Source organism: Ovis canadensis, chromosome Y, assembly GCF_042477335.2.
Source record: "Ovis canadensis isolate MfBH-ARS-UI-01 breed Bighorn chromosome Y, ARS-UI_OviCan_v2, whole genome shotgun sequence".
NCBI lineage: Eukaryota > Metazoa > Chordata > Mammalia > Artiodactyla > Bovidae > Ovis > Ovis canadensis.
This window is the reverse complement of record NC_091271.1, coordinates 8,313,732-8,329,484: the sequence shown is the minus strand read 5'-3', so window position 1 is coordinate 8,329,484 and position 15,753 is coordinate 8,313,732. Positions and strand designations below refer to the sequence as shown.

General features: G+C 42.5%; 1 pseudogene; it reads right to left on the bottom strand.

Annotated features, from left to right (window-relative positions):
- LOC138929835 (craniofacial development protein 2-like) overlaps positions 1–15,753 on the bottom strand; it is a 42,544-nt pseudogene that overhangs the window by 25,780 nt on the left and 1,011 nt on the right.

Below are 15,753 nucleotides of genomic sequence, written 5' to 3'. Positions count from 1 at the left end.
GGCTTTCTAATCTCTCCTTGCTATTCTTGGGAGCTCTGCATTCCAATGGGTATATCTTTCCTTTTCCCATTTGCTTTTCACTTCTCTTCTTTTCAGAGCATTTGTAAGGCGTCCTCAGAGGCATTTTGCTTTTTTTCGTTTGTTTTGTTTTGCTTGCATTTCTTTTTCTTGGGGATGGTCTTGATCCCTGTCTCCTGTACAGTGTCACAGACTTGCATCCATAATCCATAGGCACTCTGTCTATGAGATCTAGACCCTTAAATGTTTCTCACTTCCACCATATAATCGAAACGGATTTAATTTAGTTCATAGCTGAATGCTTTAGTGGTGTTCCCTACTTTCTTCAATTTAAGTCTGAATTTGGCAATAAGGAGTTCTTGATCTGAGCCACAGTCAGCTCGTGGTCTTGTTTTTGCTGACTGTTCTTGTTTTTGCTGACTGTACAGAGTTTTTGTATCACTGGTTGCAAAGAATGTAACCAATCTGATTTCAGTGTTGACCATCTGGTGATGTCCGTGTGTAGAGTCTTCTCTTGCGTTGCTGGAAGAGGGTGCTTGCTATGACCAGTGCGTTCTCTTGGCAGAACTCTCTTAGGCTTTGCCCTGCAAGGTCAAATTTGCTTGCTGCTTCAGGTGTCACATATATATGTGTGTGTGTGTGTGTGTGTGTGTGTGTGTGTATAATAAAATATTTTACCTTGTGAATAATAAACAAAATATTTAACCTGACTGAAACGACATTAAACTTTTAAAACTTAAACCAAAAAAGATTGATTTGCAGGGAAAAATATTTAATTACCTAATTTTAGAATACTGGGGATGTAGGTGGTAATAAAAACAGAACCAGTTTTACTTGATTTTGTTCCTGTAATAAAATTCTTCGTGGCCAATGCCCCCCAGTAGTGCCTGCAATGGATGTGTGCCACTCCCCCTACCCTACCTGTAGGAGGCCACTGCATCATTCTAAATTCCTTAGCCAAAAAGGGCCTAGTCAATACTGGCTGTGTGACCTCCAAAAGGCACCACTATTTTCCTTCCTTTCTTCCCTCCTACCTCCTCCTCTTTCTTTCCTTTTCTTTATTATTACACAATGGTTAACGTTTAACTTTCCGTTTATTGTTATTACATAGTACTGACTCTGTTTCCCATGTTGCACAATATAACCTTGAGCTCATCTCACAATTTATCCCTCCTATTCCCTCACCTCTGTACTGCACCTTCCACTCTCCACTACCCAGTAGATTGTCCTCTATATCTGTAAGACTCTTTATATTCTCTACTTTGTGATATTTTAAGAGTCTATAAATGATATCATGCGGCACTTTTCTTTCTTAATTTACTTACTATTATACCTTCCCTGTTGCTGCAAATGGCATTATTTCATTCCTTTTACGGCTGAGTAGCATTCCATAGGTCTCCCTCGGTGGCTCCTTTGCAAACAATCTGCCTGTCAAGAAGGGGATGTGGGTTCAATCCCTAGGTAAGTAAGATCCCTTGGAAAGGGAAGTGGCAACCGACTGGAGCAGTCTCGCCTGGAAAATTCCTTGGGCAGAGGCGTCTGTAGCGGTAGACGCGGTGGGGTCGCGAAGAGTGGGACATGACTTAGTGACTGAACAACAGCGAGTGTCCCATAGTACATGTATACCACATCTTTATCCATTCATCTATTGTCTGATGGACATTTACATTGCGTCCATGTCTTGGTGAATGGTGTGCTTCAACGAACAGTGGGGTACATGTCTCCATAGCTCTCGAGCAGGGCTACTTAAGGATAGCTAAGAAGAGCTAAGATAAAGACAACTAAGCTAAGGAAGGTAAGCTAAGGAGAGCTACACTAAGAGGAGCTAAGGGGTGCTGAGGTTTACTAAGGAGAGCTTAGGAAGTGAGGGCTAAGCTAAGGGCAGCTGAGCTACCCTAAGGAGAGCTAAGCAGAGGAGTGTTGAGCTATGGCGGGCTGAGCTAAAGAGAGCTCTGCTAAGGAGAGCTAATTGACGAGAGCTATGGAGAGCACTGGAGAAGGCAATGGCACCCCACTCCAGTACTCTTGCCTGGAAAATCCCATGGACGGAGGAGCCATGGGGTCGCTAAGAGCCGGGCAAGACTGAGCGACTTCACTTTCACTTTCATGTGTTGGAGCAGGAAATGGCAACCCAGTCCAGTATTCTTGCCTGGAGAATCCCAGGGACCCCTGAGGAGCCTGGTGGGCTGCAGTCCATTGCCGGGGGCCAGCGTGAGGAATTCCGCCCATGGCAAAGGTCATGAGGAAGGAGGCTTGGCATACGCAAAGGCGTGATCAAGCCTCAGGAAACCCCCTGTTCCCGAGCATCTAACCCCAAAACCAGAGTCTGTTTTATGCTCTCACCTACACCTCTGACTTTACGGGGGGCTCTCCCCCATAACCATTTCTCTCGGAGAAGGAGTAAACGTGCAGCTCCAAGGCGATAAAAATTCTTGGGTGTGACAAGAGTGTTTCAGCTTACGGACTCCTCTGAAGATTATCAAACTTGTATAGGTTTGTCCGGCCACATGTGATTGTTTACAGCCTCCCAACCTGAGAGGCATGAGATGTTTTAGACTTACTAAAGGCAAAATCTTTTGGGGAGTTGGAAATTATTAGTATAGTTGGTTAGGAATTATATTGGTGAAGGGTCTCTTCATTTGTTGTGTCAATAATTGCTGCTAATTCCCTGCTCTGGGTGGGACAAGGATGTCTCAGGTCAAACCTCTCTGCTGACAGACTAGCTTGTGTGACAGGATTATCCATACTGCTGCCACTAGGCACAAGATTGTTTGCTACCTCTCAACTGTAAACAGCACAGAGAGTTTTGGAGTATTTTGAGAGTCTTAATTAGCATAGGACTTTTTCTTCTTGTTGAGTCAATGATCGCCGCCAGGCCTCTATATCCTTAGGCACCTGGGAATATATTAATCAATGTATTTGGAATATAGCAAAGGAAATATGGTAGTTTTTGATGTTAGCAATACTAGGCTTTTTGAGTTAATGGATTTTCTCTTTTGTAATAGATCACTGTACTTTGTTATAAATCACTGTGTCCTTGCTATGTAAGAATGTAACTTTATCATATCTTAAGACTAAATAGATCTTAAGGGGAGCATTAGTGAAAGGATTTTCATTTGTTGGACTGATGTTTGCTGCTAAATCGCCATGTTCCCTACCCTTATAATGAATATAACTAACATATAGGAGAAATAAGTATTAACCTTTAAACATATAGGAGAAATAAGTATTAACCTTTAAGCATATAGGAGAAATAAGTATTAACCTTTAAGATTAATCATGTTAACTTTGGGTTAAATAGATTCCTTTCTTGATTGTAACTCACTACACCCTCACCCTGTAGGAATGTAACTTTATTTGGAGGGTGGTGCCTGGTTTAAGAAAAAACACCCTTGGAAGAAATAAGTTTTTTGGTTATCAGAAAGAAAGGATCATAAAATGTCAGCAGGTCTCACTCATGGCCAGAAGATGATGTAATATTCCTAAGACCTTTTTTTATATACATTTATGTGAAGCACCTGATTTTGATAAAGGTCAGGACTGCTGACCCCCACGTGACTCTGTATTCATCCCTATGTGTAACAAAAGGTATATAAGCAAACCCAAAAATAAAGAAATCGGATCAGTTTCCGGAAAGACTGATTCCCCCATGTCGCTTCTTTCTTGCTCCCATTTTTCTGGCTGAATTCCCATCTGGAGCATGGATGCTATTCCACGTAATCCAAATTATTCAGCCTCCTTTTCTCCACTAATCTTCCTACAACACTATCCATTTCTAATCTCTCTATATTTGTGATTAAATATGTATTTTTCCAAAGACGCTGACTCCGTCCCCCCACCTTCGAATCACCCTGGATCCACCGGGGCGGGACCCCGGCAGTCCATGGGGTCGCTGAGTCGGACACAACTGAGCAACTTCACTTTCAATTTTCACTTTCCACTCTCATGCGTTGGAGAAGGAAATGGCAACCCACTCCAGTGTTCTTGCCTGGAGAATCCCAGGGACCGCAGGGCCTGGTGGGCTGCCGTCTATGGGGTCGCACAGTCGGACACGACTGAAGCGACTTAGCAGCAGCAGCAGCATGGAGGGCGATGGAGAAGGCAATGGCACCCCATTCCATTACTCTTGCCTAGAAAATCCCATGGATGGAGGAGCCTGCTGGCCTGAGGCTCATGGCGTCGCTAAGAGCCAGACATGACTGAGTTACTTCACTTTCACGCATTGGAACAGGAAATGGCAACCCACTCCAGTACTCTTGCCTGGAGAATCCCAGGGATTGGGGAGCCTGGTGGGCTGCTGTCTATAGGGTCGCACAGAGTCGGACACGACTGAAGCGACTTAGCAGCAGCAGCAGCAGCAGCAGCAGCAGCATGGAGAGCGAGCTGAGGAGAGCTGAGCTAAAGAGGGAAAACCTACGGAGACCTAAGGAGGGCTTGGGCTTCCCTGGTGGCTCAGAAGGTAAAGCATCTGCCTGCAATATGGGAGACCTGGGTTCGATCCCTGGGTTGGGAAGATTCCCTGGAGAAGGAAGTGGCAACCCACTCCAGTATTCTGGGCTGGAAAATTCCATGGACAGGGGAGCCTGGTGGGCTACAGTCCACGGGGTCTCAAAGAGTCGGTCACAAGGAAGAAACTTCACTTTCACTTTTCACTTTCGAGGGATAAGGAAGGCTGAGTTAAGGAGATTTGTTCTTGCTTGGAGAATCCCAGGCATGGGAGAGCCTGATGGGCTGCCATCTATGGGATCACAGAGAGTCGGACACGACTGAAGCGACTTAGCAGCAGCAGCAGCAGCAGCAAGGAGAACTGGGGTTTGGAGAGCTGGGCCGGCGAGAGCTAAGGAACACTTAGATGAGGAGAGATAAACTAAGGAAAACTAAGGAGAGCTAAGCTGAGGACTGCTGAGCTAAGAGGAGCTTATGGAGAGCTTAATTGAGGGGAGCTGAACTAAGGAGGGCTAAGCTAAGGAAGTCTGAAGTGACTGGAGGGCTAATTAATTAGAGTTAATTAAGGAGAGCTTCACTAAGGAGAGCAACACTAAGTAGAGTTGAGCTATGTTAACGAGATCTAATTAAGGATAGCTAAGCTAGGAGTCTAAGAAAACTAAGATCATGGCATCTGTTCCCATTATTTCATGGCAAATAGATAAAGAAACAGTGGAAAGAGTGACAGGCTTTATTTGGAGGGACTCCAAAATCACTGCAGATGGTGACTGCAGCCTTGAAATTAAAAGATGCTTACTCGTTGGAAGGAAAGTTGTGACCAACCTAGACAGCATATTAAAAAGTAGAGACATTACTTTGCCAACAAAAGTCCATCTAGTCAAGGCTATGGTTTTTCCAGTGGTCATGGGAGAGTTGGACTATAAAGAAAGCTGTATGGATGTGAGAGTTGGACTGTGAAGAAAGCTGAGTGCTGAAGAATTGATGCTTTTGAACTGTGGTGTTGGAGAAGACTCTTGAGAGTCCATTGGACTGCAAGGAGATCCAACCAGTCCATCGTAAGATCAGTCCTGGGTGTTCATTGAAAGGACTGATGTTGAAGCTCAGACTCCAATACTTTGGCCACCTGATGTGACTAGCTGACTCATTTGAAAAGACCCTGTTGCTGGGAAAGATTGAGGGCAGGAGGAGAAGGGGACAACAGAGGATGAGGTGGCTGGATGGCCTCACCGACTTAATGGACATGAATTTGGGTGAACTCCGAGAGTTGGTAATGGACAGGGAGGCCTGGTCTTCTGAAATTCATGGGGTCGCAAAGAGTCAGGCACCACTGAGTGACTGAACTGAACTGAACAGAGTGCTGAAGAACTGAGGTTTTTGAACTGTGGTGTTGGAGAAGACTCTTGTGAGTCCCTTGGCCTGCAAGGAGATCCAACCAGTCCATCCTAAAGGAGATTAATCCTGAGTGTTCATCAGAAGGACTGAGGTTGAAACTGAGTCTCCAATAATTTGGCCACCTGATGCAAAGAAATAACTCATTTGAAAAGACCCTTATGCTGGAAATATTGAAGGTGGGAGAAGATGAGGATGATAGAGAGTGAGATGACTGGATGGCATCACTGACCAGATGGACATGAGTTTGAAAAAGCTCCTGAGAGTTGGCAATGAGCAGGGAGGCCTGGCATGCTGCAGCCCATGGGGTCACAAAGATCTGAACACACCTGAGTGACTGAACTGAACCGGTTGATTGTATCATTTAAAGTTTGTGCTTCCTTGTTAATTTTCTGTTTGGTTAATCTATCTATAGGTGTGAGTGGGGTATTACAGTCTCCCACTCTTATTGTGTTGCTGTTAATTTACACTTTCATACTTGTTAACCTTTGCCCTATGTATTGAGGTGCTCCTATGTTGGGTGCATACGTGTTTATAATTGCTATATTTTCTTCTTGGATTGATCCTTTGATCAATATGTAGTGTCCTTCTTTGTATCGTCTCGAGGCCTTTATTTCAAAGTGTATTTTATCTTATATGAGTACTGCTACTCCTGCTTTCTTTTGGTCTCCATTTGTTTGAAATATCCTATTCCAGCCCTTCACTTTCACTCTGTATGTGTCCCTTGGATTGAGGTGGGTCTCTTGTAGACAGAACATATAAGGGCCTTGTATTTGCACCTGTTTTACAACACTTCTTTTGTCACCATTCTATCCATTTGTCCACCCTTCTATACAATCATCAATCGGTCTATTTCCTTGGTGCATTTTCCAGTAAATTGCAGGCATCGGTATGTCTCTCCATAGGTATTTCAGCAAGCCTGCCATTAAGCAGTGAGCCGTGCTTGTTTACAGCAATTTTCTTTGGATATAAACTTTATATACAGTGAAATACACCAATCCGTTTTTTCCCCAGTCATGTTACTTTTTAATTGAGGCATAGTTGATTTACAATGTGTTACTTTCTGCTTTACAGCAAAGTGATTCAGTTATACACACGCATGTGTATATGTACATTGTGTGTGTGTGTCTCTCTCTCTGTGTGCACATTCTTTTATTTAGGTTTTTCTTTCTTTCTTTCTTTTGCCTACTCTGTGTGGTATGCAGCATTAGTTGCCTGACCAGGGATTCCCTGCAGGGGAACCTGCATCCCCTCAAGTGGAAGCGTGGACTGACAGGGAAGTTGCACATATATTCTTTTGTATTATGACTTATCATAGGATACTGAATATAATTCTCTGTCCTCTACAGAAGTAACTAGTCCATCCATTCCATACACTCTAGTTTATATACCTTAACCTCAGTCTCTTCCTCCCCTATTCTCTCTGGCTTGGAAGCCACAAGTCTGTTCTCCAAGTCCATGAGGGTGTTTCTGTTTCATACATATGTTCATTCTGTCATATCTTCAATTCCACTTCTGAGTGATTTTTGGTGTTTGTCTTTCTCTGTGTAACTCAGTCCACTTAGTATGATCATCTCTCACTTCACTTAGTATGATCATCTCTCAGTCCGTGCATGTTCCCTCAAAACGCCTTATTGTTGTAGCTGTTCAGATTCTTGGATCCTTTTAACCGTACATAGGGATATTCACCGTGAGAAGGCAATGGCACCCCACTCCAGTACTCTTGCCTGGAAAATCCCATGGATAGAGGAGCCTGGTGGGCTGCAGTCCATGCGATCGCTAAGAGTCGGACACGACTGAGCAACTTCACTTTCCCTCTTCACTTTCATGTATTGGAGAAGGAAATGGCAACCCACTCCAGTGTTCTTGCCTGGAGAATCCCAGGGATGGCAGAGCCTGGTGGGCTGCCATCCATGGTGTCACACAGAGTCGGACACGACTGAAGCGACTTAGCAGCAGGGATATTCATCTGTTGTTATTTTTATGACTATATTATTAAAATATCTTTAGTATACCACTCGGGATAGTACGTCGATTTTGAGGCTATATTAGGATTTTGTATGTATATGTCAGTCAGTTCTGTTCAGTCACTCAGTCTTGTCTGACTCTTGTTACCCCATGGAATGTAGGATACCAGACTTCCCTATTCATCACCAACCCCTGGAACTTGCTCAACCTCGTGTCCATCAAGAGGGTGATGCCATCCAACCATCATCCTCTGTCGTCCCCTTCCCCTCCAGCCTTCAATCCCAGCATCAGGGTCTTTTCCAATGAATCATTTCTTTGGATCAGGTGACTAAAATATTGGAGTTTGAGCTTCAGTATCAGTTCTTCCAGTGAATATTCAGGACTGATTTCATTTAGGATTGACTAGTTTGAGTTCCTTGCAGTCCAAGTGACTGCAGAGTGTGTATGGGTAAGAATAAATATTTATTGTGCTTCACTGCCCTCTCCTGGAGAAAAAAAAAAAGAATGCTTGTGAATGAAATTTATAAAATCCAGATGTATTCTCTCATATGTAAATGTGTGTATGAATAAATACTTACTGTGCTTTTCCTGCCCTCTCTTGGAGCTATAGAAGAATGCTTATGTATGTAATTAATAAAATCCAGATATATTCCTCACATGTAGGAAAAGATACTGGCTAGCTTTATTAAAAATTCATACATGCTTATACCAGGAAATGTAAAGTTGCCAGAAAAACATAAAAAAAGAGAAAACAATCACCTATGATCTCACTTTACCATTGGCTCCGAATTCTGACTTCCTGTAATGGGGAGATAAGGTACTTCTTTTAATATAAATTCCTCTTTTGTGCTATTTGAATGCTAACATTCAACTTGGTTTTGATCCTTGATTCTTGCTTGGTTCAGTACAGTTCAGTTGCCCAGTCATGTCCGACTCTTTGTGACCCCATGAATCGCAGCACGCCAGGCCTCCCTGTCCATCACCATCTCCCAGAGTTCACTCAGACTCACGTCCATCGAGTCCATGATGCCATCTAGCCATCTCATCCTCTGTCGTCCCCTTCTCCTCCTGCCCCCAATCTCTCCCAGCATCAGAGTCTTTTCCAATGAGTCAACTCTTCGCATGAGGTGGCCAAAGTACTATCGCTTCAGCTTCAGCATCATCCCTTCCAAAGAAATCCCAGGGTTGATCTCCTTCAGAATGGACTGGTTGGATCTCCTTGCAGTCCAGGACTCTCAAGAGTCTTCTCCAACACCACAGTTCAAACGAATCAGTTCTTCGGCGCTCAGCCTTCTTCACAGTCCAAGTCTCACATCCATACATGACCACGGGAAAAACCATAGCCTTCACTAGACAGACCTTAGTCGGCAAAGTAATGTCTCTGCCTTTGAATATACTATCTAGGTTGCTCATAACTTTTCTTCCAGGGGTAAGTGTCTTTTCATTTCATGGCTGCAATCACCATCTGCAGTGATTTTGGAGGCCAAAAAAATAAAGTCTGACACTGTTTCTTCTGTTTCCCCATCTATTTCCCATGAAGTGATGGGACCAGATGCCATGATCTTCGTTTTCTGGATGTTGAGCTTTAAGCCAACTTGTTCGCTCTCCTCTTTCACTTTCATCAAGAGGCTTTTTAGTTCCTCTTCACTTTCTGCCATAAGGGTGGTGTCATCTGCATATCTGAGGTTATTAATATTTCTCCCAGCAATCTTGATTCCAGCTTGTGTTTCTTCCAGTCCAGCGTTTCTCATGATGTACTCTGCATATAAGTTAATTAAGCAGGGTGACAATATACAGCCTTGACGTACTCCTTTTCCTATTTGGAACCAGTCTGTTGTTCCATGTCCAGTTCTAACTGTTGCTTCCTGACCTGCATACAGATTTCTCAAGAGGCGGGTCAGGTGGTCTGGTATTCCCATCTCTTGAAGAATTTTCCACAGTTTATTGTGATCCACACAGTCAAAGGCTTTGGCATAGTCAATAAAGCAGAAATAGATGTTTTTCTGGAACTCTCTTCCTTGGTTAGCTTATCTTTAAGCCTTTCAGTTCAGTTCAGTTCAGTTCAGTTCAGTCACTCAGTCATGTCTTTAAGCCTTCAGTTTTACAAATACCTAGTAATTGGATCCCCTGTTTAGAGACTGATTACTTCAATATTTGTTTTTCTTTTTTTTTCCATTTTCGTTATGATTTTTAAAATGTTGCATGTCTTGGCTACAGTATATAATGTTGCAATGCAGATTGAAGCCCATGTATCTTTTGAAATTAAGGTTTTCTCCAGGAATATGCCCAGGAGTGGTGTGGCTGGGTCATATGGTAATTCTTTTCTTAGTTTTCTTAAGGAGGTCCCCTAGTGTTCACCATAGTGGCTCTACCAGTTTACATGCCCACCAACAGTGCAAGAGGGTTCCCTGTTCACCACACACTCTCCAGAAATTATTTTTTGTAGAATTTTTGGTGATGGCTATTCCAACTGGTGTGAAGTAATACCTCATTGCAGTTCTGATGTGCATTTCCCTAATAGTCGTGTTGATCATCTTTTCATGTGTATTGTCACCATCTGTATGTCTTCTTTAGAAAAATGTCCATTTAGATCTCCCCATCTTTTTATTTTTTTTCTTTTATTGATACTGTCCTACAAGAGCTGTTTTTACATTTTGGAGAATAATGTCTTGATAACTAATGAGATTTGTAACTTTGTCCAGGAGGCAGTGATCAAGGACATTGCCCAGGAAAAGAAATGCCAAAAAAAAAAAAAAAAAAAGGCAAAATGGTTCTCCCAGGAGGCCTTACAAATAGCTGAGAAAAGAAGAGAAATGAGAAAATAAAGCAAAGGAGAAAATGAGAGATATACACATCTGAAAGCAGAGTTCCAAAGAATAGCAGGGAAAGATAAGAAATCCTTCATCAGTGATCAATGCACAGAAACAGATGAAAACACTAGAATGGGAAAGACAAAATCTCTTCAAGAAAATTAGAGATACCAAGGGAACATTTCATCAAAGATGAGCACAATGTAGGACAGAAAATGTATGGACCTAAGAGAAGCAGACGATATTAAGAAAAGATGGCAAGAATACACAGAAGAACTGTACAAGAAAGACCTTCATGACCCAGATAAACATGATGGTGTGATCACTCAACTAGAGTCAGACAACCTGGAATGTGAATTCAAGTGGGCACTGGGAAGCATCATGCTGTACAAAGCTAGTGGAGGTGATGGAACTCCAGGTGAGCTATTTCAAATCCTAGAAGATGATGCTGTGAAAGTGCTGCACTCGGTATCCCAGCAAATCTGGAAGTCTCAGCAGTGGCCACAGGACTGGAAAAGGTCAGTTTTCATTCCAATTGCAAAGAAAGGTACTGCCAAAGAATGTTCAGACTATCAGTTCAGTTCAGTTCAGTCATTCAGTTGTTTCTGTCTCTTTGCAACCCTATGAACCACAGCAAACCAGGCTTCCCTGTCCATCACCAACTCCCAGAGTCCACCCAAACCTATGTCCATCGAGTCGGTGATGTCGTCCAACCATCTCATCCTCTGTTGTCCCCTTCTCCTCCTGCCCTCAATCTTTCCCAGCATCAGGGCCTTTTCAAATGAGTCAGCTCTTTGCATCAGGTGGCCAAAGTATTGGAGTTTCAGCTTCAACATCAGTCCCACTGATGAACACCCAGAACTGATCTCCTTCAGGATGGACTGGTTGGATCTCCTTGTAGTCCAGGGGACTCTCAAGAGTCTTCGGCAACACCACAATTCAAAAGCATCAATTCCTTGGTGCTCAGCTTTCTTTATAGTCCAAATCTCACATGGGCCCTGGGAAAACCATAGCCTTGACTAGATGGACCTTTGTTGACAACATAATGTCTCTGCTTTTTAACACACATTTGCAATCATCTCGCAGGCTAGGAAAAAGTAGTGCTCAAAATTCTCCAAGCCAGGCTTCGACAGTACGTGAACCGTGAACTCCCAGATGTTCAAGCTGGAGTTAGAAAGGCAGAGGAATCAGTGATCAAGTTACCAACATCTTCTGAATCATCAAAAAAATAAAGATAGTTCCAGGAAAACATTGACTTTTGCTTTAGTGACTGCACCAAATCCTTTGACTGTGTGGATCATGCCTCCTGAGAAATCTGTATACAGGTGAAAAACCAACAGTTAGAACTGAGTATCGAACAACAGACTGATTTCAAATTGGGAAAGGAGTACACTGAGGCTATATATTGTCAACCTGCTTATTTAACTTATATGCAGAATACATCATGTGAAATGCCACACTGGATGAAGCACAAGCTGGAAACAAGTTTGCTGGGAGAAAAATAAGTAACCTCAGATATGCAGATGACACCACCCTTATGGCAGAAAGTGAAGAAGAACTAAAGAGCCTCTCAATGGAAGTGAAAGAGCAGAGTGAAAAAGTTGGCTTAAAACTCAACATTCAGAAAACTGAAATCGTGGCATCAGGTCCCATCATTTCACGGCAAATAGACGGTGAAACAATGGAAACAGTGACAGACTTTATTTTTGGAGCTCCCAAATCACAACAGATGGTGACTACAGCCATGAAATTAAAAGTTACATATATGAGCAACCTGTATAGCATATTAAAAAGCAGAGACATTACTTTGCTGACAAAGATCTGTCTCGTCAAAGCTATGGGTTTTCCAAGAGTCATGTATGGATGTGAGAACTGGACCTTCAAGAAAGCTGAGGGCCGAAGAATTGATGTTTTGAACTGTGATGTTGGAGAAGACTCTTGAGAGTCCCTTGGACTGCAAGGAGATCCAGCCAGTCCATCCGAAAGGAAATCAGTCCTGAATGTTCATTGGAAGGACTGTTGCTGAAGCTAAACGTCCAATAATTTGGCCACCTGATGAGAAGTGACTCACTGGAAAAGACCCTGATGCTGGAAAGGTTGAAGATGGAAGGAAAAGGAGATAACAGAGGATGAGATGGCTGGATGACATCACTGACACGATGGACATGAGTTTGAGGAAACTCCTGGGAGTTGTTGATGGACAGGAAACCTGGTGTACTGCAGTATGTGGGATCGCAAAGAGTCGGACACATCTGAGTGACTGACCTGAACTGAACTAATGAGACCATCTGTGTAGCACAGGAAACTGTCCTCAGTGCTCTTTGGTGATCTACCTGGAAAGGAAATTTTTAAAATGCGACACACACACACACACACACACAGATACACACAGTTGATTTACTTTTCTGTATAGCGGAAAGTAACACATTGTAAAGCTACTTACTACACGTGTACCTACTGTAGGCTCCATTCATAGGAAGGTCTAGATGAGGTCAAACTCATCTATACTTATAGAACTGAGCACAGGATTTGCATGGGATAAGGGCAGCGGGGGAATGAGCTCAAAGAGATTTTCCACGATGATAGGGGAAAGAAGATATTGCAGTAAACATCATATATATATATAATCTTGGTGTTATTGCATAAATATTTCTGCAATGTAAATTCCAAACAGGGTCTGGCTAAGTGGCCATGCATTTATAAATTTACTAGACACTGTCACATTGTTCTTCAAAGTTTCATCACTTTACACTTTCACAGAAATGCATGAGCCCTCATTTTCTAGTCTCATCCTCAATTCAGCAGAAAATTTTGATATCTTTCAACTTTCTTATTGAAGTTTTTGCAATTTTCTTGGTGAGAAATCATATTTCATTATTGTTCTGGTTTGCATTTTGTTACTATTATCAGATAATATTCTTAATTATTACCAATTAACTTCAAAATGTCTTCCTGTTTTTTGGTAATTTTCCTTTCTTTCTTTTTTTTCCTGGGTAATTTGTATTTCTTTGTACCTTTTGTTTACTTCATGTTTTTCTAATATTAGATTTATCATCTTATTTTAACTTTGGACTCTGCATAAATTAGGTAAATGAATCTTTTGCTAGCTCTCTTCCAAATATTTCTCAATTGTCATTTTATAATTAACTGTTTATTGACCCAAGCAGGAATTTTACTAAAAAGAAAGTTATGTAACATTTTCCTTTTTAGCTTCAAAAATCACGTAAAGTAAAATTTAAATAACAGACAAAAACTCAAGGACGCTAGAGTGTGTGGTTAAAAGATTCAGGAGGGGGGACAACTCTGAACTCACCTGGCTGCCTTTTCACATGTACTTTTCCAAAGGCTTTTTACATTAGCCTCGTGTGTGTGTGTGTGTGTGTGTGTGTGTAAAGAGAAAAAATGAAGTAAGGCATGTAGCACCATGATGCGCCAAGATGAAGCCAAGATGGGTGGGGCTGCACCTGGGACTAAAAACAGATGAGTGGGCAATAGACTTACTCAGCCCTGAGAAGCCAATGGGGACACATCTCTAGAGCTGAGATTGGAGGACTCTGGGAGTCCCAGCAGGTGTGCTCAAAGCCAAGAATGAGGAGGGGAACACAAGCAAAAAGATGCTGCTGCCCAGTAGGCCTGTCTCCCTTACACCACACCGAAGGTGATGAAACTTTTATTATGGACAATGTAGACTGTGGTTATTGGGGAAAGAACTTAGCCAGTGCAGGGAGTGTGATAAAGTAAGTAAAAACCACGATTACTTTCACCACAGTTCATATTTTAGTCCACTCCCCTCCTCCCCCCATCATTTTTCAGCTCATATTTTTAGCATTGGAAATACGCTTCATGCCTGTACCTTGTTCGGTACTTCTCGAGCATTTTATCATAAAAATTTCCAAACATTCAAAAAGGTGGACATTTTTTGTAGCTAATACACCAAGACTTCCCACTTAGATGGGGCCAGAGGGAAGGTGATGCAACTTTTATGATGGAAAATGAGGTCTGTGGATATTAGTAATAGAACTTGGTCAGCACACAGAGTATGAAAATGTAAATAAAAGGCATGTTTAGTTTCACAAGAGTTACTATTTTGGGGCTTCCTTGGTGGCTCAGTGATGAAGAACATGCCTGCCAATGCAGGAGTCAGGAGCTAGATCCCTGGGTTGGGAAGACCCCCTGGAGAAGGGATTGGTAACCCACTCCAGTACTCTTGCTTGGAGTATTCCATGGACAAAGGAGCCTGGTGCAAAAGAATCAGACACGAGCAAGGGACTGAACACACTATATTTAGCCTATCTCCACATCTTTTTTCAGCTCATATTTTTAAAATTTGAAATTATACATCATGTGCATTTTTTCATTTTTATTTGCTCTGTACTTTCCCCAGCACTTTATGATAAAACTTTCCAAGCATTCAAGGATGTTGAACAGGTTTTCTAGCTCATGCACAAAGACTGAAGCTAAGGAGAACTGCCCAAGGACGGCTCCACTAAGGAGAGCTAAGCAGGGCTGTGCTAAGGAGAGTGAGGAGACACCAGGTTTGCTGGCTTCTCTGCCTCATGCCACTCTAATGTACAACCATGAAGTGGTGGGGCCAAATGCCGTGATCTTAATTTCCTGACTGTTGAGCTCTAAGCCAACTTTTTCACACTCCCCTCTTCCACTTTCATAAGAGGCTCTTGAGCTCTTCTTCACTTTCTGCCACAAGGGTGGAGTCATCTGTATATCTGAGGATATTCATATGTCTTCTGCCAATGTTGATTTCAGCTTACCACCTCGCCCAGCATTTCTCATGATGTACTCTACATATAAGTTAAATAAGCAGGGTGACAATATGCAGCCTTGACATACTCCTTTTCCTGTTTGGAACCAATCTATTGTTCCTTGTCCAGTTCTGTTGCTTTCTGACCTGTATACAGGTTTCTCAAGAGGCAGATGATGGGGATTGGTTGTCCCATCTCTTTCAGAATTTTCCACAGTTCATTGTGATCCACATATTCAAAGGCTTTGGCATAGTCAATAAAGCAGAAACAGATGTTTTCCTGGAACTCTCTTGTTTTTCAAAGATCCAGCGGATGTTGGCAATTTGATCTCTGGTTCCTCTGCCTTTTCTAAAACCAGCTTG